The following is a 27,643-nucleotide window of genomic DNA, read 5'->3' as shown; positions in this document are numbered from 1 at the left end:
AAGAACCATTTTAAATTCCTAGGACTGAGGGTAGGGGAAGGCTTCCTCGGAGGTATGACACTTGGTATTTCGTGCGGAAACTTAATGCTGCTGCCTTCGCTGACAGAATTACCTCCACCGTCTCTGACAATTAAATTCGTAGGCTTGTTTACTTCGCTCACTTCCACTCTGTTGTCCCGTATAGTTTTATATTTAGAGGCAAGTCTGCTCCCTCACCAAGAATATTCTTAGCTCAGACGAGGGGGATTAGACTGACCTGTGCCGTCAGTTCGCGAATTTCTTGTAATCCGTTTTTCGGGTATGTCGGCATTTTAACCCTGTCGTCGCTGTACATGTACTTCATCAACGATTTTGCCGTTGACGATACTGATTCACAAAAATCTGAAACACTCAATCAATGAATATTACGTGATAAAACGGTACGCACTTTGATAACTCTTGATCATTGTTCATATTCAGCAGTTTTCATTTTTAATAGGGTCCCAGTAGAACTGAAAACTGAGTGAAAAACACAAAACATGAAATTGAAGTTGAAAGGTTTCTTTTGGCACATTCATTGTATTCTGTACAGACGTTACTTGCAGTAATTGAGAATTTTCCTCTCTGATTGTAATTATTCGTACTTCGAAGTGTCCCCTGGATTAATAATTATTCTGTTTTAATTGTAATTAAATCTCAGATTATGCACTTACACTTCGTTAATGAGATAAAATTTTTCCAATACTTTCTGAATTAGACGCAATAAGGGACACTGAATTCCTTAGAATGAGAATAACTTTCAAACGACGTAGAAAATACGCAGTTACATCTTTCTACCAGGGTGCGGGGGTGTATAGTTACCACATACCTATATTATATGAGAACATAAAACTCATTTTCGTAAATAATTAGGCTTGGACTGATTACATGGATAACATCACCAAATCAAATAAGGTCTGACTTGATTTAAAAACACTTTTAGCAATAGAGCCAAAACAATGTGCGGTAATTTTGGGCGTCAGAGAATACACATTACAATTCCCAAAAAAAGTCTCTCGTAGATAACTCGAGATCAAAAACATTTACGCTCGCGATGTGTTTGACTTTCTCTACAGAATAATCATATATAGTATTTCCTAATGGTGTTTTCGGTCGGAACTACATATTTCCCGTATTTCGTAATCAAAACTAGAGATAGAGACATCGTTTTCTACATTTCATTTGTTACTAATGGCGAAAAATAAATAATTAGTGGAAAGTTATTTCTCTCATTGAAACATCATGTTGAAGAAATTTTTATAAAGCCAATACTGAACCTGTCATCTATTGGCAATATTTTAACTAACACGTACGACAGCTGTTAAAGTTGTTTAGATTTTTTACATAAGCGTAGCCTATCACTTGATTTCGGTCATACGCGTCGGTGTAAAGAATTTAGAAGGTGTCACCTATTGCGAATATAATTTTACTATTGCGCATCAGAGCAGTTAGAGTTGTTTATTTTGTTTAAGCAAGCAAACAAAATTAAATCACCGGTCAACATCACATGTAAGTAGTGTTTATTTTTAAAACTTCATTAATTCACAATTCCTTTACAGAGTTTGCAAAGTTACTTTATATTTCTCCTATCTTCGGCTCCACACATCTATATACTTATTTGTATAACATAATCCGTTATTAGTCTACAGCGTTTGTACGGCCACGTTACTCTTCTCCTAACCTCAGTACCATTAACCTGCATCAAAATTCCTCAACTCTGTTATCGTGATTACAATAGTTTTCTTACCAAATTATTCAATGCCACAGAAAGCAATGAAGAAAATATTTCGCTGTTCTATCCATCGTCGATTCTGTGTTTTAAAATGGTGATTATACAATAGTTAAAGAATAATTCATTTTCAGTTTGTTACCTGAAGACACAGTGGTGTATTGTAGTTCTGATTCTGTCCAACTTGAAGAAATAAAAGGCTATCAGCTGTATCCTGCAGAAGTTTTGCACTCTCTAAATGCATCAATTGATTTTTAAGAAAAATGATATTGAAGAGACCGAGAAATCAGCCAACCAGTTGCAAATAAAGGTTTTGTTATCCTTTGAGCATGGTTTAGATATTTGTAAAAATATAGAAGATATTTTTAGAAATATCGAAAGCATGTTCAAGAAATAATAAACCTTTATTTGCAACCGGTTAGCTGATTTTTCAGTTTCTTCAGAATTACACAGTTGCTATTTCGCAGCGATGTTTAAAATTTTAAAAATGATATTCTTGTGTTAATGTACTCTTTTAACGCTAATATGGTGTTAATCAGTGTTGAAAGATTGGTTCTAAACCACTTAGGCAAGTATATTATAGCTGCTAAATTCTGTTACACTCCAGGTTGGTATCCCGGCGAACACTGAACATTTGTCCTAGTTCTAACTTGCCGATTCCCGGAAGCCGAACTGCATATGTCAATGACCAGCAGAGTGCAAGTTAGGGAGAGCAAGTTCTGGGAGACATGGAATTTATCACAACACAGGAGAACGATCGAGCGCACAAGTCAGCAGACGAAGCATAATGACATCACTGAAGCCTAGAGATATCGTCATACTAGTGATAAGCCACGTAAAATAGAACAATAAGTATTCAGGTGTCATACCAGGCTCAGAAAGGTGTAGATGAGAAAGTCTGAAGTCACTAGGAGAGATGACAGAGAGGGAAAACTAGGACACATGATGTGATAGCCATCCCCACCGCTACAGAGCTCACGGGAAGCGCCAACATCAATAGCCCATATTTTTTTAACAAATCCCTGATTGCTGAGCGCTGGTTGCACAGTGTACAGTGTGTGTGTCAGTTGCTGCTGTCCAGTGAGAGGGGAGGCTATGGAGGTCGACCCTTGCCACTCCTAGATGTCTCCGATCGTCTGTGGAGCCACCAGTCTGGCTAAAAAGACGCTGTTACTGCCAGCTGGACTGGCAAATTCCGAGGTAACAATAAGGGCGATCGGAAGCAGCCATCAAACTGAAAATCTGCTGGAGGCTTGACCTGCGTGATCTGGACGCTGTCGGTCGTCCACCTTTGATAGGACGCGTCGGGCACACTGCTGCTGCTCATCCGTTCCTGTGGCAGATGCCGATGTTGCCGGCTCCTGTCTCCAAAACAGGGACTGAGAGCTGATGCCTATGAGCCAGCAAGTACTTTAGGTGGACCTAGGGCGAGACTCCTGAGTGTAAATCTTCGACATCAATGACAGCACTCAGAAGAGCTATACGAACAGCTGGAGGTAGCCAGACCCCACAGGTCGACGAACAGTCCTTGACATAGCAGTTCTACCCGACGTTTTACCGTGCCGGTGGTGCTGGGGGTTCAGCGCGCGCCGGCCTTTCAGTACTGACGAGGTGCTGCTCCACCGGCCTCACTCTGGCGTGAGGCTTTGGAAGAGAATCCTGTGCTACTGCCTACTGAATGTGTTATTCTCAACGTGTTTTATTGGGGCTCTCGAGCAACCTAGGTCCTCACCACCGCATCCCGCCTGTCTCTCTCCTCATGACTGTAGGAGTCTGGGACCATATTTTATATCTGGTATCAGCAATGTGGTTGCCTGTGGTAGAGATGTCTGCACCCGAATCTGCACTCACATATCTAGGACAAGAGCAGCCGACCGCTTACGCTACTCTGACACGAGCTACAAGCTGAAATTCATAAGAACGTAGTATGTTCAGTGACTGATACTTGTTTGCTTCCTTGTTCTGTATTTGCTTACGACCATATTTATCCGTGTGGATTTTAACAGTATGTTCGAAGTGTCTTCTGTTAGACCGCAGGAACTTACAGACTAGTCTCAGTTCTGTGGAAACAGTGCCGAAGTTTACTTGCAGCCCATGAAGTGTCCATACCGTAGTTTACTTAAACTTGACATGCCGTATTTTCAAGTTGTGTCAGCTACTTTGTCATGAAGCATAGCAGTGCACAGAATCTCGTTGGATTATGATATAGCGTAAAGAATAACTAAATTTTAATTCCTTTATTGTTGCCTATTGTGTGTGGAGTTTCCTTCTTTTCTGGTGTAGCGGCAGATGGAGTTTACATGATTTACATACACATGAGCAGCCATCCCTAATGAAATGGTGTAACCTTCAAGCAGCAGATAGCTGTATTGTTACAAAATACAGCGCAACAGTGCAAGACAGTGAAGCATTGCTGAATAGAACAAATGGAAAGTGTTGGAGGCCAAGGAATCCTCGATTCGGGATAAAATAAAACTGTGTTGAGTGTACCCACTCATTCCGTCGATCATGCAGCTACTAGCACTGACAGCGTCACTTTTGGGAAGAGCAGCGGAGGATGTATCAAATTTTTATTAGTGACATAATGGCTGCCGGCTCATTCGGAAAATGGTCGAAAGGAACATCCTGGAATATGGGTAGATTAAGGTCATTTGGTGATGCTAAAACTTGCGTCATGTACAACGTTCGATGAAATGTCTAACGATCTAAAACAGCGCCATTCGAAGGAGAAGAGCACGAGGATGTTTAAGGAAAACCTCAATGGACTATAGCACAGACACAGCGAATAAGTGAAATCCTATTCGGTAAGGATTATTAAACTGGATTCGCAAACATATGAACTAACGCAAAATGCGGAGCGCAGTGTAGTGATTCTGCATGAGGCAGAGATTAGGGCCCTGGGTGCATTTTTAAGAGGTATTTCTACTGATGCGTCAAGGAGGTTCAGAAAGAAGAACGCAAGTGAGTTCACTGCTGCCATAAGGATTACTACATTGCTACAAAACTGCGGTATTTTTTCCTTCTGAAGTAAGTGTTTTAGTTGTGGGCGTACGGGCCACATCAGGAAACAATCTCATCAGCTAAACGTTACCAGCGTGTTGAGTTGGTCTGTCATAAAGTGCGTGATTGCCGGAAGAAAGCAAGGAACAATCAACATTCTAATAATCAGGATGTCGTATCAAAACCCTTTTCAGCCATCTACATTTCGAATTATTACACTCCTGGAAATGGAAAAAAGAACACATTGACACCGGTGTGTCAGACCCACCATACTTGCTCCGGACACTGCGAGACGGCTGTACAAGCAATGATCACACGCACGGCACAGCGGACACACCAGGAACCGCGGTGTTGGCTGTCGAATGGCGCTAGCTGCGCAGCATTTGTGCACCGCCGCCGTCAGTGTCAGCCAGTTTGCCGTGGCATACGGAGCTCCATCGCAGTCTTTAACACTGGTAGCATGCCGCGACAGCGTGGACGTGAACCGTATGTGCAGTTGACGGACTTTGAGCGAGGGCGTATAGTGGGCATGCGGGAGGCCGGGTGGACGTACCGCCGAATTGCTCAACACGTGGGGCGTGAGGTCTCCACATTACATCGATGTTGTCGCCAGTGGTCGGCGGAAGGTGCACGTGCCCGTCGACCTGGGACCGGACCGCAGCGACGCACGGATGCACGCCAAGACCGTAGGATCCTACGCAGTGCCGTAGGGGACCGCACCGCCACTTCCCAGCAAATTAGGGACACTGTTGCTCCTGGGGTATCGGCGAGGACCATTCGCAACCGTCTCCATGAAGCTGGGCTACGGTCCCGCACACCGTTAGGCCGTCTTCTGCTCACGCCCCAACATCGTGCAGCCCGCCTCCAGTGGTGTCGCGACAGGCGTGAATGGAGGGACGAATGGAGACGTGTCGTCTTCAGCGATGAGAGTCGCTTCTACCTTGGTGCCAATGATGGTCGTATGCGTGTTTGGCGCCGTGCAGGTGAGCGCAACAATCAGGACTGCATACGACCGAGGCACACAGGGCCAACACCCGGCATCATGGTGTGGGGAGCGATCTCCTACACTGGCCATACACCACTGGTGATCGTCGAGGGGACACTAAATAGTGCATGGTACATCCAAACCGTCATCGAACCCATCGTTCTACCATTCCTAGACCGGCAAGGGAACTTGCTGTTCCAACAGGACAATGCACGTCCGCATGTATCCCGTGCCACCCAACGTGCTCTAGAAGGTGTAAGTCAACTAACCTGGCCAGCAAGATCTCCGGATCTGTCCCCCATTGAGCATGTTTGGGACTGGATGAAGCGTCGTCTCACGCGGTCTGCACGTCCAGCACGAACGCTGGTCCAACTGAGGCGCCAGGTGGAAATGGCATGGCAAGCCGTTCCACAGGACTACATCCAGCATCTCTACGATCGTCTCCATGGGAGAATAGCAGCCTGCATTGCTGCGAAAGGTGGATATACACTGTACTAGTGCCGACATTGTGCATGCTCTGTTGCCTGTGTCTATGTGCCTGTGGTTCTGTCAGTGTGATCATGTGATGTATCTGACCCCAGGAATGTGTCAATAAAGTTTCCCCTTCCTGGGACAATGAATTCACGGTGTTCTTATTTCAATTTCCAGGAGTGTATTTTATGGAGGAACCAGTTTAGGTGTTACATTGTGCCATCTTCAAGTCATCTGCAGACGTGTAGGAAGGTTCCCATCTTCTGTCAAGTGAAAATAGGAGTCAGCATTCACTGGCCGTCATCCATAGATTTTTGACACAGCGACCCTCGTGATACTAGTGTCGTAAGGAAGGCTAAATGCAATACATCAATAAGTATTCATATGCTAAACCAGCAGAAAACAGCCGCTGAAAGGTGAAGTTGCGGAAGTCTGAACTCATTAAGAGAGATGACAGCGAGGGAAAGAAAGATCCCTTATCATTTAGCTACAGTATAGCAGGTCAGCAACTGGAAGCAGTTAATTCCATAAATTATCTGGGAGTACGCATTAGGAGTGACTTAAAATGGAATGATCATATAAAGTTGATCGTTGGTAAAGCAGATGCCCGACTGAGGTTCATAGGAAGAATCCTAAGGAAATGCAATCCGAAAACAAAGGAAGTAGGTTACAGTACGCTTGTTCGCCCACTGCTTGAATACTGCTCAGCAGTTGGGGATCCGTACCAGATAGGGTTGATAGAAGAGATAGAGAAGATCCAACGGAGAGCAGCGCGCTTCGTTACAGGATCATTTAGTAATCGCGAAAGCGTTACGGAGATGATAGATATACTCCAGTGGAAGACTCTGCAGGAGAGACGCTCAGTAGCTCGGTACGGGCTTTTGTTGAAGTTTCGAGAACATACCTTCACCAAGGATTCAAGCAGTATATTGCTCCCGCCTACGTATATCTCGCGAATAGACCATGAGGATAAAATCAGAGAGATTGGAGCCCACCCAGAGACATACCGACAATCCTTCTTTCCACGAACAATACGATACTGGAATAGAAGGGAGAACCGATAGAGATACTCAATGTACCCTCCGCCACACACCGTCAGGTGGCTTGCGGAGTATGGAGGTTGATGTGGATGTAGACACATGATGTCATAGCCATCCCCACTGCTGCAGAGTGGACTAGAAGGGCCAACATGTTAACAAATATCTCATTGGTAAGCGCTGATTGACATCTGCCAATGCGTAGTCTCAGCCTTTACTGCTGTGTAGTTAGAACGGAGCAAATGTAGGTCAGCCCTCGTTCTGTTCCTGTGGCAGACACCGCTGCTGCTGGAAACAATCTCCTAAACTGGGGCTGAGAGCCATTCCCTCTGAACCATTAAATAATTTAGGGGGACCTGGGGCGAGGCGCCTGAGTGTAAATCTTCAACATCTATGAGATAGCGAAGGAGATCCATACACACAGTTGGAGGCCGGCGGAGTCCACAAGTCGATGACTACCCAACGACGTAGAAGCCGCATCTTCTCTTTCTTGACTTTACAGTTCATGATGGGGCTTGGCCTCTTCTAAAATTTCCTTATATCTCTCTCGGTCCTTTGCCAATACTCTCCAGTTTCTACAGCCCATCTTCCTTAGATCTTCGATTACTCCTTCTCCCTATCTGGCTCTTGGTCGACCACGTCCTCTCTGCCCTCTTGGCTTTCCTTGTAATATTCTTTTCGGTACTCCTGTATCATTTATGCGAGCCACATGTCCCGCCCACCTCAGTATGGATGATTTCACTATCGTTCTGATGGGTTGGTCTTTGTATATGGTATACAACTCATGGTTGTATCTCCTCCTCCATCTTCCTCTTTCACGGATTAGACCGATAATTCGTCTAAGTACTTTTCTTTCAAATGCATCCAGTGTTTCAATATCTTTAGCTGTTAATGTCCAGGCTTCAGAGGTATATGTAAGCACTGATCGTATATGTGATTTATACATAGTTAATTTCGTTGTACGAGTCAGCAGCCGCTACCGGACGTTTATTAGCGCTGGTATTACTGCAGACCTTGTGCATGACGGCCTCCTGCTGCTGAAAAGGAGCAGTTTCGCCTGCCTCACTGTGTTGCGGCGATTTGGAAGACAATCTTGTATTACTGTCTAATAAATGTGTCATTTTCAATGATATTTTGTTGGAACTCTTCAGCATAACTAGGTCGAATCACTGTATCCAGTCCAGCTCGCTCCGGAATACTGCAGGAGGTTGGGACCGGATTCCCGTGATTCATTGACTGATATAACTGGACTCATTCCTGCATTACCATAACAACAGTTATCAATAAAAATAGCCTTCGCTATGACCGTTAATACAGCATTAGGTCAAATGGTTCAGGGGGGCGGATAGTGTTTACCAGTACCCGGTTTTTCACATGGAAGTTATATGTGACTCTTTCACCAGGTAGGAGACGATATACTGGCAGAAGTAAAGCTATGAGGGCGGGACGTGAGTCGTGCTTGGGTAGCTCAGTTAGACCTCTACTGAGTTGGGGCGTGCCTGGCTCAGAGGGCACCTACCCCTCCTCCCCCGGCGGTGTCTGAGTTTCAACCGCCTACGATCTATTCTAATTCTGACCTCCGCGGATGGGAGAGCGCGTCGCAGGTGGCGCGGATTTTATTTCTTTTTTCTTTTCATTTTTCCATTCTTTTTCTTTAACCAGAATTTATATTTCGTTTCTCTTTCGCCGATGTGTTCACATAATTTCATGATATTAGTGAATATTACAAAAACACATGCAAATAAATAAATAACAACGCCTTCCACTACTGTTGATTCCTGTGTCTCCCATTTCCCTAAGCACCACAGGCTCGGTGGTTGTGAGGAGGACACTGTGGCCAGGCCTGGGGTTTCGACCCCTGCGCACTTTGCCCCCCCGAGCCCCCACCGGTCTACTAAAATAAAAAAAACCTAAAAAAAAAGTTGGTAGAGCACTTGCCGCGAAAGGCAAAGGTCCCGAGTTCGGTCTCGGTCCGCCACACAGTTTCAATCTGCCAGCAACTTTAATTTTTTTCTTAAAATGAAGTTTTTTGATTTTATAGATCTCTGTTAATATGTGTTTTAACTGTTTTAGATCCTATTGTAGAGTGTTAAGACCTTGTTGAGTTTCTTGGTGGCTAAAAGGTTATGCTCAGTTCTATCTGTTTATAGAGGTAAGGCTTACGCATCCTTTAAGACACTGATTACATTAACCGCCCTTTGTCAGATCTGTATCGGTTAGGCCATAGATTAAAGTAAATTTTCTGGACTTTAATTTGTTCACTTCCTGTCGCCTGGTTCGAGAAAGCTTTAGTCTCGTAGATGAATTTGCAAGCGGTGGTGTACATTTTTCTTGTTTTAAACTCCTTGTTATGTTAAAACGTCTAAAGACAAATTTGAATGCGTAGCTGACGGAATAATTTTCTTGCATCTTAGCATTAGCTTTTAAAGGCGCCTTTTTGCGAGTAACGTTATAAGAGACCTGATTTACCTTGGCTTAATTTATTTTTACTCAGGCTATACTATTCTTGTCGACAGGTTTTGCTACTTGTGTCCCTGAAGATCGGGCGGCGCTCGCGTCATTGTAGCTCCTTGCTACGAGCGGGAGGCCTGTTGGGGTAACACCGCGGTGTTTGCAGTTTTTTTGGCACGGCGCCGCTGCATGGAGCCCAAGTTTGCTTATTTCGGCAGTCTACAGATTCAAATGAGTTTTATCTGCCTTTCTCTTTCCCCTCTAAAGGTTACTGTTTTAACACCTGCGTATATATGTGGACGTCACGTTTTCAGGATACTGTGAGTTCTAAATCACTCTGATTGCCAGTGAGCCTTATAGCGCAAGTTTTTCATGGAAGGTTGGTGACTTGCATATGAAATGTCCCACTAATCTGAAGGTTATTTTAGAGTCCTGATTTTTAGTAATGTTTCACTAAAGATTGTTTCATTTTTGAAGAAAATTTGTATATTACTCACCTTGTCCTGATTCAGATCGTTTGTTAAGGCTATTTGTGTCTGCTATCTTAATGAAAATGTTGTTTGTTGATGGCTTCGGGAGTATGTTTTACAGAACTCTCTTATTTAACTGTCATTAATTATTAACTGTAAAGTTCCAGCCTTAAGGGCTGAGACAGTTTGGTATTCTCTTTTTAAATTATCAAGTAAAGTATTTTTAATTCCATTATGGTGCTACTGGTTTTAATTATTGACTAATATTACGTGGTGAGTCACAGAGCATACTGAAAATGGCACGTATTGTGCACGAACTTTGTTGAAATATTATGTTTATTAAAACTATATATGAATTTGTAATTGACAAATGATAACAATTGTGAGCTTGTCCTTCCAAGTCTTGTTTTCCCATGCCATCCTGTGTTCAGAGGTATCGGTATTCTTGTCATCAACTTGGATGCATGAGCTGTTAACCTGATTGTGTGATAAGTTTTGAACTTGTAGGTTGTTGCAAATTTCGTAATTTTGTGGATGATGTTTTTCCGGAAGTCAGATGGTATATCGCCAGAGCCATACATTCCACAAACCAACGTGGTTTCGTTAAAACTTCCCCAAATGATTATATAATTTCTGATGGAGTGTTATTTATCAGTTCTATTCGGTCATAAGTCTTCCAAAGCTCTTTTAAATTCTGGTTCTAGTACTCGTTTCTCTATCTCTTCTAGGAGGACTTCTGTTTCTTCTCCTATCACGTCATAAGACAAGTTGTCCCCAGCAGAGATGCCTCATTCCACCTATCTGCTCTCTCCTTTCTATTTAATAGTGGAATTCCCACTGTAACATTGCACTCTTGAAGTTACTGCCCCTGCTTTTAACTTCACCTAAGGTTGTTTTGACTTTTGTATACGCTGAGTCGGTCCTTCCGACAATCATTTCTTTTCAGATTTCTTCACTTTTTTCCTGCCGCCATTTCACCTTAACTTCCCTACATTTTCTATTTATTTCATTTCCAAGTGACTTGTATTTCTGTGTTCCTGAATTTCACTGAACGTCTATTTCCTTTTTTCATCGATCACTTGAAATATCTTTTGTGTTACCCATGCCTTCTTCGCAGTTACCTTATATCTATCTACGTTTATCTTTCCAGCTTCAATGATTGTCCTTTTTGAGACTCAGCTGCGTAATGAGCTATTCCCTACCGCGCATTTTATCGTCCCTTAATACTTCGGTATCCCACTCCTTTGCGCACTGTTTTTTGCTGACTATTCGGTTAAACTTCAGCCTACTCTTCATCACCACTAGTTTGTGATTTGAGTATATATTTGCTCCTGGGTATGCCTTACAATCCCGTATTTGATTTCAAAGTCTCTGCCTGACCATTATGTAATCTAATGACATCATCTCCTATTTCCCGGTCCCTTCCAGGTACACCTCATCCTCTAGTGATTCTTCAATACAGTATTCGCTATTGCTATCTGAAATTATTGCGCAACAGAATTAATCTTCCTCTTCTCTCGATCGTAGTACCAAGACCATATTTTACAGTAACTCTTTCTTCTACACTTTCTTCTACAGCCATATTCCAGTCCTCAATGACTATTAGATTTCATTTCCCATACTGAAATACCAGTTCAATACTCTCTTATATTATCGTTATCTTTTCATATTCAGCTGTCGACGTCGCTATGTATACCTGTAACTTGTAAAACAATAAAATTGTATCCAAAACCGCAAGAATTCTTTTTATTCCATGATTACCAGTTTCGGCGAAACTAAGTCCGCCATCGGAACCGGTAATCATGGAATAAAAAGAATTCCTGCGGTTTTGGCTACCAGTTTATTGTTTTACTAGCATCTAGATCGCTCCCAATGGAGCACAATGTGCTCCGTACAATATACCTGTAATTATTGTGTCTGCGTTGGTTTCTGTCGATTCTGATGAGAACGGCCCTATCACTAAACTGTCACAGCAATTCTCTCTCTCTCTCTTCCCTATCTTCTTATTCATAATGACTTCTACTCCCGTAATACCATTTTCTGCTGTTGTTGTTATTACTCTATACTCATCTCAGCAGAAATCCTTGTCATCTTTCCACTTCACTTCACCGACTCCTGTTATATCTAGATGGAATCTTTTCAGGATTGCTAGCTTCCCTACCACGTTCAAACTTCTGACGTTCCACTCTCCGCCTCATAGAAGGTAATCCTTTCGTTGGTTATTCAGCTTTATTTTCCGTGGACACCTCTGAAGATGGAGGGATAATTAAGATACTTTCTGAATTATGGGTCACATGTTGTCTGGATACACACTACGTGTCTTTAAGTCGGTGCTTCCCATTGCCTTCTGCATCCTTGTGCCGTTGTTAATTGCTGATTCTCCCGCCTTTAGGGCAGTTTCCGACCCAAGTGTGCACTGAACCTCTGTCCGCTCCTCTGTCCTTTTTCACATGTCCGTAGGCAGAATGAGAGCGATTTATTATTCAGGAAGTCTCTGGCTGCCACTGCTGGTAATTTTTATTTAGAGTTGAAATAGTGGCTATGTTCAGAACCTGGACCGAGGAAGTTTTGATTAGTAACCAAAAACGTAATTCCTAAACCACGGGTAATATCACTATTTAGGTGAAACGCTATCTGTGAAGTGCATGAGCGTATTTGGTAATACAAGGGTTATTCGGAAAGTAAGGAACGATCGGTCTCGAAATGGAAAATAAAATGAAAATCTCATGAAGCTTTGCGCAGATGCGTTGGGTACTGCGTCTAGTATGCCTGTCGATCGCATCATTTCGCTCTCTCCAGTTCTGAGCTCACAGTGAGAATGTAAAGATAACTAGAAATTAGCGTCTCCTGCCAAGTATGAGGGCCTGGCGAAAGATTCGCCTGAAGCTATGTAATCCACATAACATAACTGTCATGCGGTTCGTTCTACACGACAATTCTCGGCCGTACTCTGCAGGGGCAATGAAGATGCTCTGCCCGTAATTGGCGGCCTCTGAGGTTCATCTCTGCTCAAATGAACCGCTGGCTATGAAGAAAATATTTTGACACAGACAACATGCTGCAGTCCATAGCAGAAAATTGTCGAAAAGCACTGGCAGCTGTCTTCTATAACGAGGGAATTGAAAAGTCGGTACAACGCTATGACAGATTTCTAAGACTGACCGGCGACTGTGAAGAGAAGTAGCTGGAAGGTGTAGCTAACCGTTTCAAATAAAACGGTTTAGATTTTCACTGGTTTCCATTTCGCGAAATATCGCTCCTTACTTTCCGAATAGCCCTCATAGTTACAAATGTCGCCGACTGCGAGGAAAGAATTTATATCAGCTTCAGTTCGTACACCAGAACAAACCGAAGTAGGAAGAATGCAGTGTGTTCTGCGCTTATATAATAAAAGTCATAGATACATGAAACATGCATGTAGTTCTAATGCCACCTATGAACGTATAAGAAATATAGGTGAAACGATAATTTTTTTATGCAGAGATTAAATTGGTTTAAGACATTTTATAAAACTATTTCAGTATAATTTCTTGCTGTTTTCTTAATTATTTTGTTCTTCGTACATGGATGTACAAACAATGCGTAACGCATATACTGCCTCGTTCTGTGACCTGTTAACTTTGGCTCGTGTGGTCCCACGGAATTTGATAAGTAAATAATATCTTGGCATTATAGTAGATAGACACAATTAGCCCCTCACAGCTCTCCAAGAACTCTCGTCAGTAACAGGTCCGTTATTTTGGAAATTACTCTTCTTTCTGTGTTTTTCTGGTGTTATGTCTAGCTCACAGCATACGTGACGTAGAATGACTTTCTTCTGTGTCTTGGTTACAGCCTGTATTACGAGCCCAGAGTTCTGTAGAAACTTGAGTTTAATGGAGTGATAGTAACGCGATACCTGCTGTACTGAACACGCTCTGTACATCATCAATTGTTCCTTTCGTAATGTTTATGACTCCTGTTAAAAAATACGTTCAGTCTCCTCCCTATAGTACTGATGGACAGTTTCTGCCATTACTCTGCTTACAGTTACTTTACATTCACTGCCCTCCAATTTGCGCGTTTCAGTATTGGGGAATTCTGCGAACTTAGGCTGCCTGTAGCAACTGTCGTAAATCGTGTTCTGTGACATTCATAAAAGAGACGGCTATTTAATAATTCTTTCTGTGTATCGAAGTAATTATCTTCGCTTGTGCAAAAGAGGCGTAAGTCTGAAATGTTCATCTATGAAAAGAGAAAAGCTGAAATACTATTTTAATGAAACGCATGTTGCGCTTGTAACGTTGTGCCGTTCGTTATAATTTCAGAAGGGATCGTACTGCTTATTGGTAGCCTCTTTTCGCTTTGTAAATAGGCATACGTGTATTAATTGCCAATAGATATACGTACGCATACAAATTCATATGCTATTTATAATGTTCCTGGCGTCAGCGATGCGTACTTCCTGTGTATTCCACCTTGTTTAAAGCGCTACGGATATCATACGCATATTCAATGAGAATCATTAGCGATTCTCTCTTTGAGGAAATCTCAGCTCTGGCGCATGCGGAATTTGTTAAAAAGTTTCCCCGGCCGTGCATTCATTACAGCACACCTGTGCCTTTGAAGGGAAAAGCCAGGTGTTCACTGTGACCTCTGCAATACGTTTCTTGCAAACTTTTCATCATCCACTGATTTACTTACTGCTCCTAGAACTCTATACATTATGAGCACGTTGTAATCTCTTACAGCTCAACGAGAACGGTAAACTTCAAAGATAATAGAAAATGAAATAATAACCTAATATTTTGTTTCAGGAATCCCTGCCATCGACCTTTTGCACAACTTCTACAATAGTTCCTCAGTAGCGGAGAGTGCTTAACGAGTAACGTTGTGTAAGTCCTTAGACTTCCATAATGTGTGTCAATTGAAATAATTTATTTTATTACTTAGACAGTATTTGAAGCCGTAGTCGTCTTGGCGACTAATGCTAATTTCTGCGGATGGAGACTGTTCGAACTGTCCTATTTTTGTTATTAGTTGACTAAAAGCGTGAAATTTTGGGATGCGATTGGATAGTTAGAAGTAAATGTTATAACTGAGTGGTCGCAATATGACTGGCTACTGCTTTTGCAATTCTGACAGGTGGCTAGGCAGCAACCACGAGTCGGTTGCTTTAACCATGGGCGGTATTTTCCTGCAGAAAGACGCAGATGCAGTGCGACGTTTCTGTTGTGTCTGTCTGTTTGCGATGTTGAGCTGAAGTCACCTGTAGTTGCTGGTTTAGGCACCTTTCAGATGTCAAGGTTTTCTAAGTGTCAATAGTTCTCAGGAAAAGTTTGTATGTCTGATGTGGTTAAGAAAAAGTATAAAATAAAATTATCCATCGCACGGCGTAATATGCTGCTTTACAATTCATATGTACACTCAAGACTCACTGAAATACAGATGTGTTAGTCGCGGCGTCAAGTTCATTAATTAAAAAACACAGCGGTGAGGAGCAGCTTTCGAATGAATAACACACTAAAAGTGCAGGTGAGGCAAAAGATAGACGACAAATGCAATAAATCTTTGAATTCAGTCGTCTATAGAATACAATGCAGCACTTTTGCACAGATGGTCAGAAATTACAACATGAGGTTCAAGGAGCACACACATGCACAGAACATAAACGCTTGTCGACAGTACTCCACTGCGCAAAATCATACTATAGCTATGATGTGTACATAGTTCCGCGTAGTCAGCGCGTACACAATTTTCCCACTAGAGCGCGCCCCGCTAAGCACAACAGCGCAGGCGCAGCGCTCGTCCGTCTCCGCACTACGAGAAGGCGCTGCCTTAGAGACGGACCAAATGCAGCTTCTGCTGATCCGCGTATTAATATGTAACGCAGCCAATGAGATTGCTGCTAACGTAGAACCTTTTCTCCTCGCGTATCACACTCGCGCAGTGATACCTCAACGCGCGAGGTATTGTAACGAGTGTACAGACCTCCGATTAGTCTGCCTGCATTTTTCTGCACCTGTCTGTACCAGTCTGCACCTAATACCATTATCATATTCCTGTACATAGCCACGAAGAGAAATGTATAGACACTTTGTCAAGTATCAGAGATATGTGAGAATAAGATTAACGTACCAAGACCAAAGGAAATTCAGATTGTCAATTGTAAATAGCATCCAGAATCAAGTTACGTAAGGTTTATGTTTGTTACTATTTTAATACATGTGTGTGAAAATTAACCAAGTTCTGTTTAAAGTTGGTCACCGTCAATCTGCTACTCTAAGCATGCAAGTGGTATTTATATCGTCTGACCTAACGGCAGAAGATAAACACACCACGATAAGACCACGAGACCTATTGCTGACACTCGCCTACTTCGTTAGAGCGACAAGACAAATTATCTGATGGTATGTGTACCGAAGGTCTTAAAGTATGCACACCACAAGCTAAAATAGGCTGCAGCATGCAGGTTGTGCGCACTGCCTCTAAGGGATGACCATTGAATCTTTAGAGGAGATAGAGATTTAAGGAATTAGAAATAATATAGCTCTAAACTTCTCAATGAAATGAATTATTTTGCACCCAATGACTATTCTTCCCACTTTTGTTTATGTTACGAGTATTATATTCTGGTAGAGCTATGCTACTGCCGCTGCCGCTCATATTTATCTTGCATTGGTTTCGGCAAACTGTTTTACCCGCAGCCCTTTTTATCGCGATTTGACACACTGCTTTCAACTGCTTATTTATGTATTGGTCCTGTCACAGACTAATTCTAGGTACCAGCTCTTGTAATGTTAACGCACTTTTGTTTAGCCTTGAAGCTTTCATTGGTTGTACTCCTCATTCTATTCATTTTCATTACCTCTTGGTCCAGTGTCGTCAGCGGTTCCCCGGACCTGTTTCCTTGTATGCCCGCTGTGCCCACAATTTTGTTGCCTTTGACAAGATTCTGTCAATTAACTTTTACTGCATCGAATATGGCATATACATTTTATGTATTCTATTTAGTTATATATACAGACATATTCAAAGATTACATCTCAAAAATCATCTTACGCTGTAGCAAATGGTATTCGGCCAACGATGTATAGGGACCACGCCTCCCTCAGCTGTTTGTACCAGTGCTGTAAGCCCAATGCGCAAGCTACGACCCGACGTTATCGGATATGAGAATTTGTTATCTTATCGTGATGTTACTCCAAGTCAAAACAGCACATATGGCTACATATTCTAATCGTTTCCTCTATGAAGACAGATACGTTTGCTAACTTTCCTGTCTATGTACATTACGACACTGCTTACTGCAGTTGTTAACATTGTCCACATTTTTTATAAAAATATGTACATTACAGCATTTTGATCAATCTTAAGATGATCAAAACGATCGAAACCGATAGTTACAAATACGAATATTTGCGACCAGAGATTGTTGTGGTTTTCAAAATTACATAATATTGAATCCCTGTCCCCTTCGTAGTGACTGTGTCACCCTGATCATTTGTCATAGGTCCCTAAGCATTAAGATATACACATATACGCTGTGATTGGAGGGAACTGCAGGTCATTTCCGTTTCGAAGAATAGCCGTCGCACAGTTGCAGCGCATATCGTTTACGGCTATCAGTTGTAGGATCATGGATCGTACTTTCTCCTCACGCACTGACGTCATTCTGATATTTACTCATAGAACAAATTTTACGTTCGCGCATTAGGAGTTCCAAACTGAGCCCTCGTGAAAATAGGCCCGCTGCATGTGCACGTGACTTAGAGAACCGTAGATAACAGCGTAGCGATCGAGTCAATGTGTCCGAAATTCCGGCAGGCATACGATACCATTCCACTCTGACGTTTAGTTAACAAAACAAGCTCTTATCGAGTATCTGTCACTATTCGTAGATAGACTGAAGATTATCAACCAGATAGAACTCTACACATCGTTCTTAAACGGATGAAATCGACTGATGGAGATGTGTATTCGGGAGTGTTATACGGCAGTAACTGCTTACATGGTACGTGATATCGTAGAGAACTTCAGTAGCTCCGTGAAGGTGTTTTCGAACGATGGTGCTCTGTACAGGAAGGTCCACTCGTGAAAAAAGTATGATAGCTAACGAACGTGACCTATGCAGAAGTTCATTATTATCACCCCAGCTCATAAACAGAGGCGTTGTACGTGGAATTGCGTTAAGAAAAGGTACAAAGGCATCTTCCTTTCTTCAGACGCCTCCTTCTAAGATTACAAGCTGATGTAATCAAACAAACCCCTCTCATCTGTCGTCCCTGTTCTCTTGTTCGTAAACGGTAAATAAATTGCAATCGATCAGTCTGAATTAACAATCTATTTAACTTGTATCTCTATTAAAATGGCGGATCCTGTCAGGTCCTGGGCGTTGCTCTTGTGAAGACTTCTGTGAATTACCTATTACAGAAACATACCATAAAAGCCTAAGCGTGATATCGGTTTTTTATCGGTTTTTAAGGATGCACATGGATGAAGACGTATGTGGACACTCGAAGAAGCGAGAGATCCACTTTGTAAGTAACCTACGTCGAGGTCTGCCAAACAACAAGGTTAACTTCGGAGAATTCGTCTTCAATTTTGAGTGAGATTTGCTTCCGGGGAAAGCCGGAACCACGGTTTACGGCTACGATGTGAAGCCGTATCCCTCACTCCCGATGCCGTGTTTTGAATGATAATACTTCGGGAATATATCTTCCCAGTGGACATACGACCCGATTTGGGGAGACTGCAGTTGGCCGCTGAATCAAGTGGGTTGCACCTACCTATGACAATTGCGTAAAGGACGACTCTACACAATCACTGATGTGTGCTGCCATAATTCAGGAACGCAAAATTAAGGAAGTGTAGGTCACCAGTCACCTCTCACAATCTGACCTTCGTAAAGAGTAGGGTAGTTTATATTGTGTCTCCATGCCATCGACTTTCGTCGGTACTGTGGCCAGGTCTTCGGGAGTACTTCGTGTAGTACCCCATTAAACTTCTACCTCCGGCAGTCACTCAAGTAAATTTGACAGTGGAGATAGTAGATTCTCCCATCTTGTGGATTCTACATTCTGCATTCTACATTCTACATTCTGGGACCTCCACATCCCCCATCCAGCTGGAGTAGTAGCATCCTCCCCCCCGACGTCTGACTGCAACCAGCGGATGAAGGAGTCAAGTACTGTGGGTCCCATGGCTGTCCACTCCTGTTCCATTTCTACACACACACCGGATGAGCCTTCATAAATGTACGAAAGCGAAAAACGGTAAACGTACTGGCCCGGAGACGATATATCAGCTCGCACAGTGGATTCCTCTCTGTAATGCGGTAGAAGAAGTAGAGGTGCGAGTGCAAACGATCCCATTGTTGAAACTCCCTGGCAGATTAAAACTGTGTGCCCGACCGAGAGTCGAATTCGGGACCGAGTTCGAGTCTCGATCGGGCAGAGAGTTTTAATGTGCCAGGAAGTTTCATATCAGCGCACACTCCGCTGCAGAGTGAAAATCTCATTCTGGAAACATCCCCCAGGCTGTGGCTAAGCCATGTCTCCGCAGTATCCTTTCTTTCAGGAGTGCTAGTTCTGCAAGGTTCGTAGGAGAGCTTCTGTAAAGTCTGGAAGGTAGGAGACGAGATACTGGCAGAAGTAAAGCTGTGAGGACCGGGTGTGAGTCGTGCATCGGTAGCTCAGATGAGCCCCCCGGGCCTCATCGACACCCTACGGCGTCTTTGGACCGCAGCCAGCTCACACGTCCAGGTCAATGGAAGGACGGTAGGACCGGTACCCATTAAGAGGACTCCACGACAGGGTTGTCCCCTTTCTACCTACCTTTATGCAATCGAGCCACTCCTAGGGGGCTTTAACAACCGCCTATCTGGTATCACGCTGCGGGACGTCACCTTTCGTATAGGACATACGCTGACGACCTGCTACTGCTGGTTCGTTCCAATGACGAAGGTCAAAGCGTACTAACCAGGATTGAGCGATACGGACAGGCCGCAGGCAGTGTTCTGAACATCAACAAGTCGGCGGCGTTGGATATTGGGCGTGGTCTCGGACCGGAAGCCCTCGCTCCCCTCCCACCAGTTTCTGATCTGCGATATTTGGGAATCACGTTCAAGAAAGATGTACGTAAAACAACTGCAGCAAACTACCGACGGTTGTTACAGATCATACGCGCAATGGTGTGACAGAACCTGCTCCGGTACTTGAATCAGCTACAACGTGTTGAATACCTAAACCTCTACGTGGCATCACATCTCAACCACGTGGCACAGGTCCTATACCTACCGCTGCAGATAGGTCGCCGGCTTAAGGCGGCCTTCAGTTACTACGTTTCCGCAGGCCGTATATTTAAAGTACGATACGATACTCTTACCCTCCCAGTGCACAAAGGAGGGCTGGGATTGGTCAACGTCAAGGCGAGGGCAGCTGCCCTTTACATGAGCAACACGAGGAAACGATGGGAAAGTCACTATACCTCTCTCACGGGTCGTTTACTACAGGTTCTGATGCCAGTGTCTTACGTCCCGCCGGTGTCGGTGGCGCACGTCGCACCACAGTTCTCCCATGTGTCGACCTTCATTCTTGATTACAGCTATGTCAGCTCGAACCTCTCCGCCACACGTCCACCAAAGGCAAAAGATTTTTATACCAACCTTCTGCGGGCTGTTCCCCATAACGTGGTGGAAAACAAGTTCCCTACGGTTCAGTGGCCAGGAGTGTGGGAAACGATACACCACAACTTTCTGTCATCCACGGTGGTATCAGATCGCCAACAAGAAATATGCCACACGACAGCGTCTTCACACTACTGGACTGGAGACTCACCTTATTGCCCAGATTTTCACCTCTTGGATACCGATGAACATCGATTTACTTGCGCATCATCGTCCGGAGTTCGGCGAGTAACACAGAAGATATTCGCTTGTTACCTCCGGGTCACACCTGATATGATTGACCCTCCGACCCTACTCTGTCCAGATGAAACCTACTTTCCGGCCGCAAAATATCATGCGCGTACATGGTTCAAAGGACTTACCGTCGCCTATATCTTTAGCGACGGAGAGAAAGAGCAGATTGATTACTGGTGGTTCCTACAAAACGCTCACAATGCCCTCGAACGCACACCGAAATACCGTACGCTCTTCGCAAATTATTTACGCAGCGTTTTCGTTAAACCCCCACTCAGCTGGGGAGTGCCAAGCTGCGGTTAATGTTCTGTGCCGCATCACTCTAACGTTCTGCCTTGTGAGCCACGAGCGACGGAAGAGACAGGCTGCTGCAAGGACGCTGTTTTCCTTGAGGCTCTAGCGAAGCAGAATGCCTCCGTTGCAGATGCCCTTCAAAGGCGCTGTTGGAGATATCAGATAACGATGGCGAAGCACCAAGTGGAACCAGTTACATCTACTGAAGAACCTTTTAGTTGGAATTGCATCAGTGATTCACATTTTTATTTTTTTTGATTACTCTTTTATGCCACGTTTGTTGTTGTAACAGTTACTTGTAACACTGAGTTCCTAGAATTCTCATTTGTACATGTTTCTTAAATGTAATCATGCAAAAAATAAATAAATACATTAAAAAGAAGATGGTAGAGCACTTGCCCGCGAAAGGGAAAGGTCCTGAGTTCGAGTCTCGGACGGGCACAGAGTTTTAATCTGCCAGGAAGTTTCATTTCAGCGCACACTCCGCTGCAGAGTGAAAATCTCATTCTGATCCCATTGTTCATCTTAATTCTCCTGGAACGGTACTTACATACCTTCTGATCATTCCCCTACATGGAATTTTCAATGCATACCACACTCGGTAGAAAAGCACTGAGTCATTATTTTGGAGAACACTTAGCTTTGACTGGCTTCTTTCAGAACATCAGCTACATACGTAACGATCTCTGCCGCTGTTTCCTGGCTTCGAAACATTTTTCACTACAAGATAATCCTTGAAACACTGACAAATTTTCAGTGGCCCTTTCACTTTGCATCAAACGATTTTGCAATTGTGAATAAAGACTACCATAGAAAACTGTGACGACAGTGAAAATTTTTGCCGGAACGGAACTCGAACCCGGTTTTGGACATGCATGTCCAAAGGAACTTTGCATCGTAATTCGGAATAACACAGGCACTGCAATATCGTATTTATATCCCGACACCGGACAAGAGACTTTCAAATGCAACGTCTGAGCTTTACAGGATTATACGTAATGGATGTACAAGTACACGTCGTAGACGGATGGTTAACGACGTACGGAAGTTTGGGTCTCGCCGTAAGTCGTGCACGGATAGCCAGGACTTAACCATGTCGCTGTTCGGGACTGCCCTTCTGTCCACGTAATTTCCCCTGGAAGGAACACACATCAAGGATTTACTAAATGATTAATATTTGTCTGGGAAATGATGATAAGGAACCTCAGGCTGCGGAAGGAGAGAATGTGTATGCTGATCTGCCACCAGTTGAAGGTGGCAGTGGAGGTGCTAAATATGCGCTACTGCTAAAGACAGCATAACATTCATCATTCTTTGAATGCTATAATTTATACTGCAATTATGTGTCACCTTATTTATGTCATTTCATTGTAAGCTAGCAATTTTGGTCACTGTTTTTGTGGAATAAAAACATGGTAAGGTGACTGTTAGCCATAAGCGAGAAATCCGGGCTCTGAATCCCGGTCCGTCAAAGATTTTTACTGTCGTCAATCCATTCTACAGCCGATGGTGGTCCTTATTCGTAATTGCGAATTCGTCTGCAATGGCGAGTAATCGGTGATTAGGCTCACACGTATTGTGTGAGTTTTGTAGGTAAACCACGAAAAAGGTAAGTTTGTATGGTGTCTGTTCTGTTTTGAGATCTCTATGACATTCATCTGAAACGTCAGACTGATTGCATATGTCATGCTATGGTGCGAGTAGTGCGTTTATTGACGAAGAGATAACTTTGGCATGTCATTCGAAAGGAACAACCAGAAGGCCTCGCCTGTGTACTGTGTGGAATTTTGAGCAACTACAATAAGACTGAAGGTACCACTGTGCTTTATATGGCCAGTTAGCGGCATTATTCAATGACATGTGGTTTGCGAGAACTGTGTCCGAGAGAGTATTAAATACACTACTGGCCATTAAAATCACTACACCACGAAGATGACATGCTACAGATGCGAAATTTAACCGGTAGCAAGAAGATGCTGTGATATGCAAATGATTAGCTTTTTAGAGCATTCATACAAGGTTGGAGCCGGTGGCGACACCTACAACGTGCTGACATGAGGAAAGTTTCCAACCGATTTCTCATAAACAAACGGAGTTGACCGGCGTTGCCTGGTGAAAAATTGCTGTGATGCCTCGTGTAAGGAGGAGAAATGCATTCCATCACATTTCCGATTTTGATAAAGGTCGGATTGTACCCTATCGCGATTGCGGTTTATCGTATCGCGACATTGCTGCTCCCGTTGGTCGAGATCCAAAGACTGTTAGCAGAGTATGGAATCGGTAGGTTCAGGAGGATAATACGGAATGCCGTGATGGATCCCAACGGCCTCGTATCACTAGCAGTCGAGATGACAGGCATCTTATCCGCATGGCTGTAACGTATCGTGCAGCCACGTCTCGATCCCTGAGTCAACAGATGGGGACGTTTGCAAGACAACAACCATCTGCACGAACAGTTCGACGACGTTTGCAGCAGCATGGACTATCAGCTCGGAGACCATGGCTGCGGTTACCCTTGGCGCTGCATCACAGACAGGAACGCCTGCGATGGTGTACTGAACGACGAACCTGGGTGCACGAATGGCAAAACGTCATTTTTTCGGATGAATCTAGATTCTGTTTACAGCATCATGATGGTCGCATCCATGTTGACGACATCGCGGTGAACGCACATTGGAAGCATGTATTCGTCATCGCCATACTGGCGTATCACCCGGCGTGATGGTATGGGGTGCTATGGTTATATGTCTCGGTCACCTCTTGTTCGCATTGACGGCACTTTGAACAGTGGACGTTACATTTCAGATGTGTTACGACCCGTGGCCCTACCCTTCATTAGGTCCCTGCGAAACCCTACATTTCAGCAGGATAATGGACGAGCGCATGTTGCAGGTCCTGTACGGGCCTCTCTGGATAGAGAAAATGTTCAACTTCTGCCCTGGCCAGCACATTCTCCAGACCTCTCACCAATTGAAAACGTCAATGGTGGCCGAGCCACTGGCTCGTCACAATACACCCAGTCACTACTCTTGATGATCTGTGGTATCGTGTTGAAGCTGTACCTGTTGCAGCTGTACCTGTACACGCCATCCAAGCTCTGTTTGACTCAATGCCCTGGCGTATCAAGGCTGTTATAAGTGCCAGTGCTGGTTGATCTGGGAACTGATTTCTCAGGATCTATGCACCCAAATTGCGTGAAAATGTAATCATATGTCAGTTCTAGTATAATGTATTTGTCCAATGAATACCGTTTATCATCTGCATTTTTTCTTGGAGTAAGAATTTTAATGGACAGTAGTGTATGTCCGGGTATATGTTACTGATTTGTTTGACTGTCTGATTGTTCGACGAATATGAGTGTGTCTAGTTACTTTGTCGACTTGTGTTCCTTTGTATTTGCCTTGACTGTTCTAGTCTTAATTTTCATAGTACTTGTGTGCTGAACACACGTCTTCCCATATATTATATACGATCAGCATGTACTGATCAGCGTGTGGCTTGAGGTTGCCGTTATGTACTATGGCTGGCTCTAAGGAACTAGGTCCCTGTTGGTTGTGTCACTTGAATGTGTCGAATACTAGTCCGTGCTGCTAATTTTAAGGAGGTATGCATATTTATTAAGTTGTGCCCTTGTGTGCCTAAGGAACAAAGGATGTGTGATCGTTGTGGTTGTCCGCTTTTCTCAGTGGCTGTCTTGAACTCTCATCTGCAAAGTTCTACAGTGAGAACTGTCCTAATTATTGTTGTGATAAACTAGGCTGTGGCCCCGGTTAGTACTAAGTGTACCTCCGTATGTACTAAAGAGAGCTACAGAGTGTAGAAACTGTAGAGTAAGATAGATACAGGAATACATGCAACAAATAATTGAGAACGTAGAGTGCAAGTGCTGCTCTGAAACGAGATGGTTGGCACAGGAGATGAATTCGTGAGTGCCCCATAAAACCAGTTCGAGGACTGATGACTCCAAAAATCTGTTAATGTCTATTAATGGCTATGAGCTGTACGTTAGACACACTACACGTTCCCTGCAACACATGGTTTCCCTTACACGCGGGAAATATAAAAGCAAGTCCCGTCTTTCCATGGATTTCGACCCGCCTATGTAATTTTTGGTAACGCCCTGATAATCTCGAAGAACTGCAGCTAAGAACAGACGCGGAAAGGTCAGTGGGTGATTGAAAATTTAGATCGTTGAAATATATCGATTCTAACTCGTTAGGCAGTGTGTGGAGAGCCAACTAGGAAGGACGAGAAGGGTATGAGCAGAACAGACAGAGCTGCAACGTCACTTGTCCAGCAGCGAAACTGGCTAGTGGAGGACGGTCCTGAGGTAGCAGCTAGCGACAAGTACCTGTCAGCACGCAGATATCGGTTCTTGTTGTGGATGGGCTGGCAGTTTGGGTCCAAGGAAGGTCGAACTGGCGAGACACATGTGGATACTATTCATTACGTGGACTTTTCATCAAAGGTCCACAAGAAGCGTTTCGTGGTCGGCGAAAATATTGGTTGTGTAGCCATCTGCGTTTTGGCTGTCTTTTATGTTTGATACGCGCTATCACATGTAGGGTTCTGGGTTTTCCTTTTTACTTTTGTCGTAACGGCACAGCTGCAGCAAGCCGTAGTTGTGTTTGCCTGATACATATTTCAGTTGTTTAAGGTTCTACGTGAATTAGGACCTGGGTCTGCTACCTTATATCAGTGGTTCTCAACTTGGGGTAACTGCCATATCAATGGTAAAATTAAATATCTTGGGGGAAAGTGGGATTGGGTAAAACCAGGAAATGTCCGATTTTGGCTGTCATGAAATTGAACTGTTTAAAATATCAGTACCAGTAGCTTGATAGACCAATGGGTAAGTAAATTTAAAATTCTTATGTGTGAGCATTAACGTATGATGCGACGAGGCAGAGGTCACAGCGAACTTATTACAATTATTTGAAACGAACTTGCAGTCAGGTAGGACAACCACGTAGTCCCAGCCGGCTGCTTACATCATGCCGCACTTTCAATTTTGGCTCCACCGGAGTATCGGCTCTCTCACTTTTCTTCTTTCAGTAGTCAGTTATTCTCTTACTGGCCAATTCGACGGACACGTGAAGTAGTGCCTCCTATTCCACTACCTTCTCAATGTGTTTCGGACTATTAGACGAGAAACAGAAGCAGGTGAATGAAATATATCCTGTTCATGGGGCAACTATTTGCCAAATAGTTGCTAATTTGCGTCTCTGAATTCGGTTCACAATTTGACCTGAATAGCTGAGTTGATAAGAAGCAAGTAGCTTCGTAGGTTTCTGTCTTATTTGCGGTTGCGATGCTACTGAGCAATAATCAAGAAAAGATGACAATAAATGGGAAACTCAGTTACAGTCTGAAAATTATTTGCCAGTAAGAACCGACCTGAATTACGTATTTGTCTCTAGAATAATTTTTCACTACAGAATAAAAGCTGTACAGACAAATCTGTCATCTCAGATTTGGGTGGTTGCAAACTTGTGAAGCGAATAAAGTTTAGGATGAGAAAAATGGTTTTAGAAATCTATAAGACGCATTGTGATACAACTTTTTCATTTACATGAAAATAGAAAATATTCACTATCATATCGTGGTGAGTAGATTTGCTTCTCATGAAGGTTAACAAGAATTTAGCATCTGGTCATGCCTAAAAGACAGCGCACACTTTTGAATACATACCGCTGTCTGTTCGCCCCAATTTTATTGCGACACTGGCGTTCGCCAAGCCGCCTCGCAAACACGCCTGAACTAATCTTGTGGAACCTGATACTATTCCTGTTGCAAACTTAGAGCGCTCTGATTCATCATTCACGCTTTTATCGCAATTCTTAACTGCGAACTTTCAATCACATGCTCAACATAACAGCACACATTAAGTCACTCTCATTCTGCAACTTAAGATACGCAGTGACGAGAAATTTGTCTGCGAGAGTCAGCCAAGCCGTACTCCACCGACTTTTACGGTGATTATTGGTGTCACGGTTTCAGGCGTATTACCACCCCTTTCCCAAATAAAACTTGACAGTTTCGGATATACAATGATGAGAAAAATGTTGTACATCCTGTCATCTTTCTAAAAAGTTTTAAAAACGTTTTGCCTCTCTCATGGAGAGAGAGGCTAAAGATTCAGTTTGTCACATCCTTTACAACAGCAGATGCGGCACTGTGGGCACGAGAAACGGCCGAATAGTGCGCGTCGTTTTCTGATTCTGAAAAAAATAATTCTTGCAAGGTTTCGCTCCCGGTCCGTACAAGAACGTTTAAGAAATAGGCTCT

Source organism: Schistocerca piceifrons, chromosome 6 (assembly GCF_021461385.2).
Source record: "Schistocerca piceifrons isolate TAMUIC-IGC-003096 chromosome 6, iqSchPice1.1, whole genome shotgun sequence".
Taxonomy (NCBI): domain Eukaryota; kingdom Metazoa; phylum Arthropoda; class Insecta; order Orthoptera; family Acrididae; genus Schistocerca; species Schistocerca piceifrons.
This window is presented reverse-complemented; position numbering follows the sequence as displayed.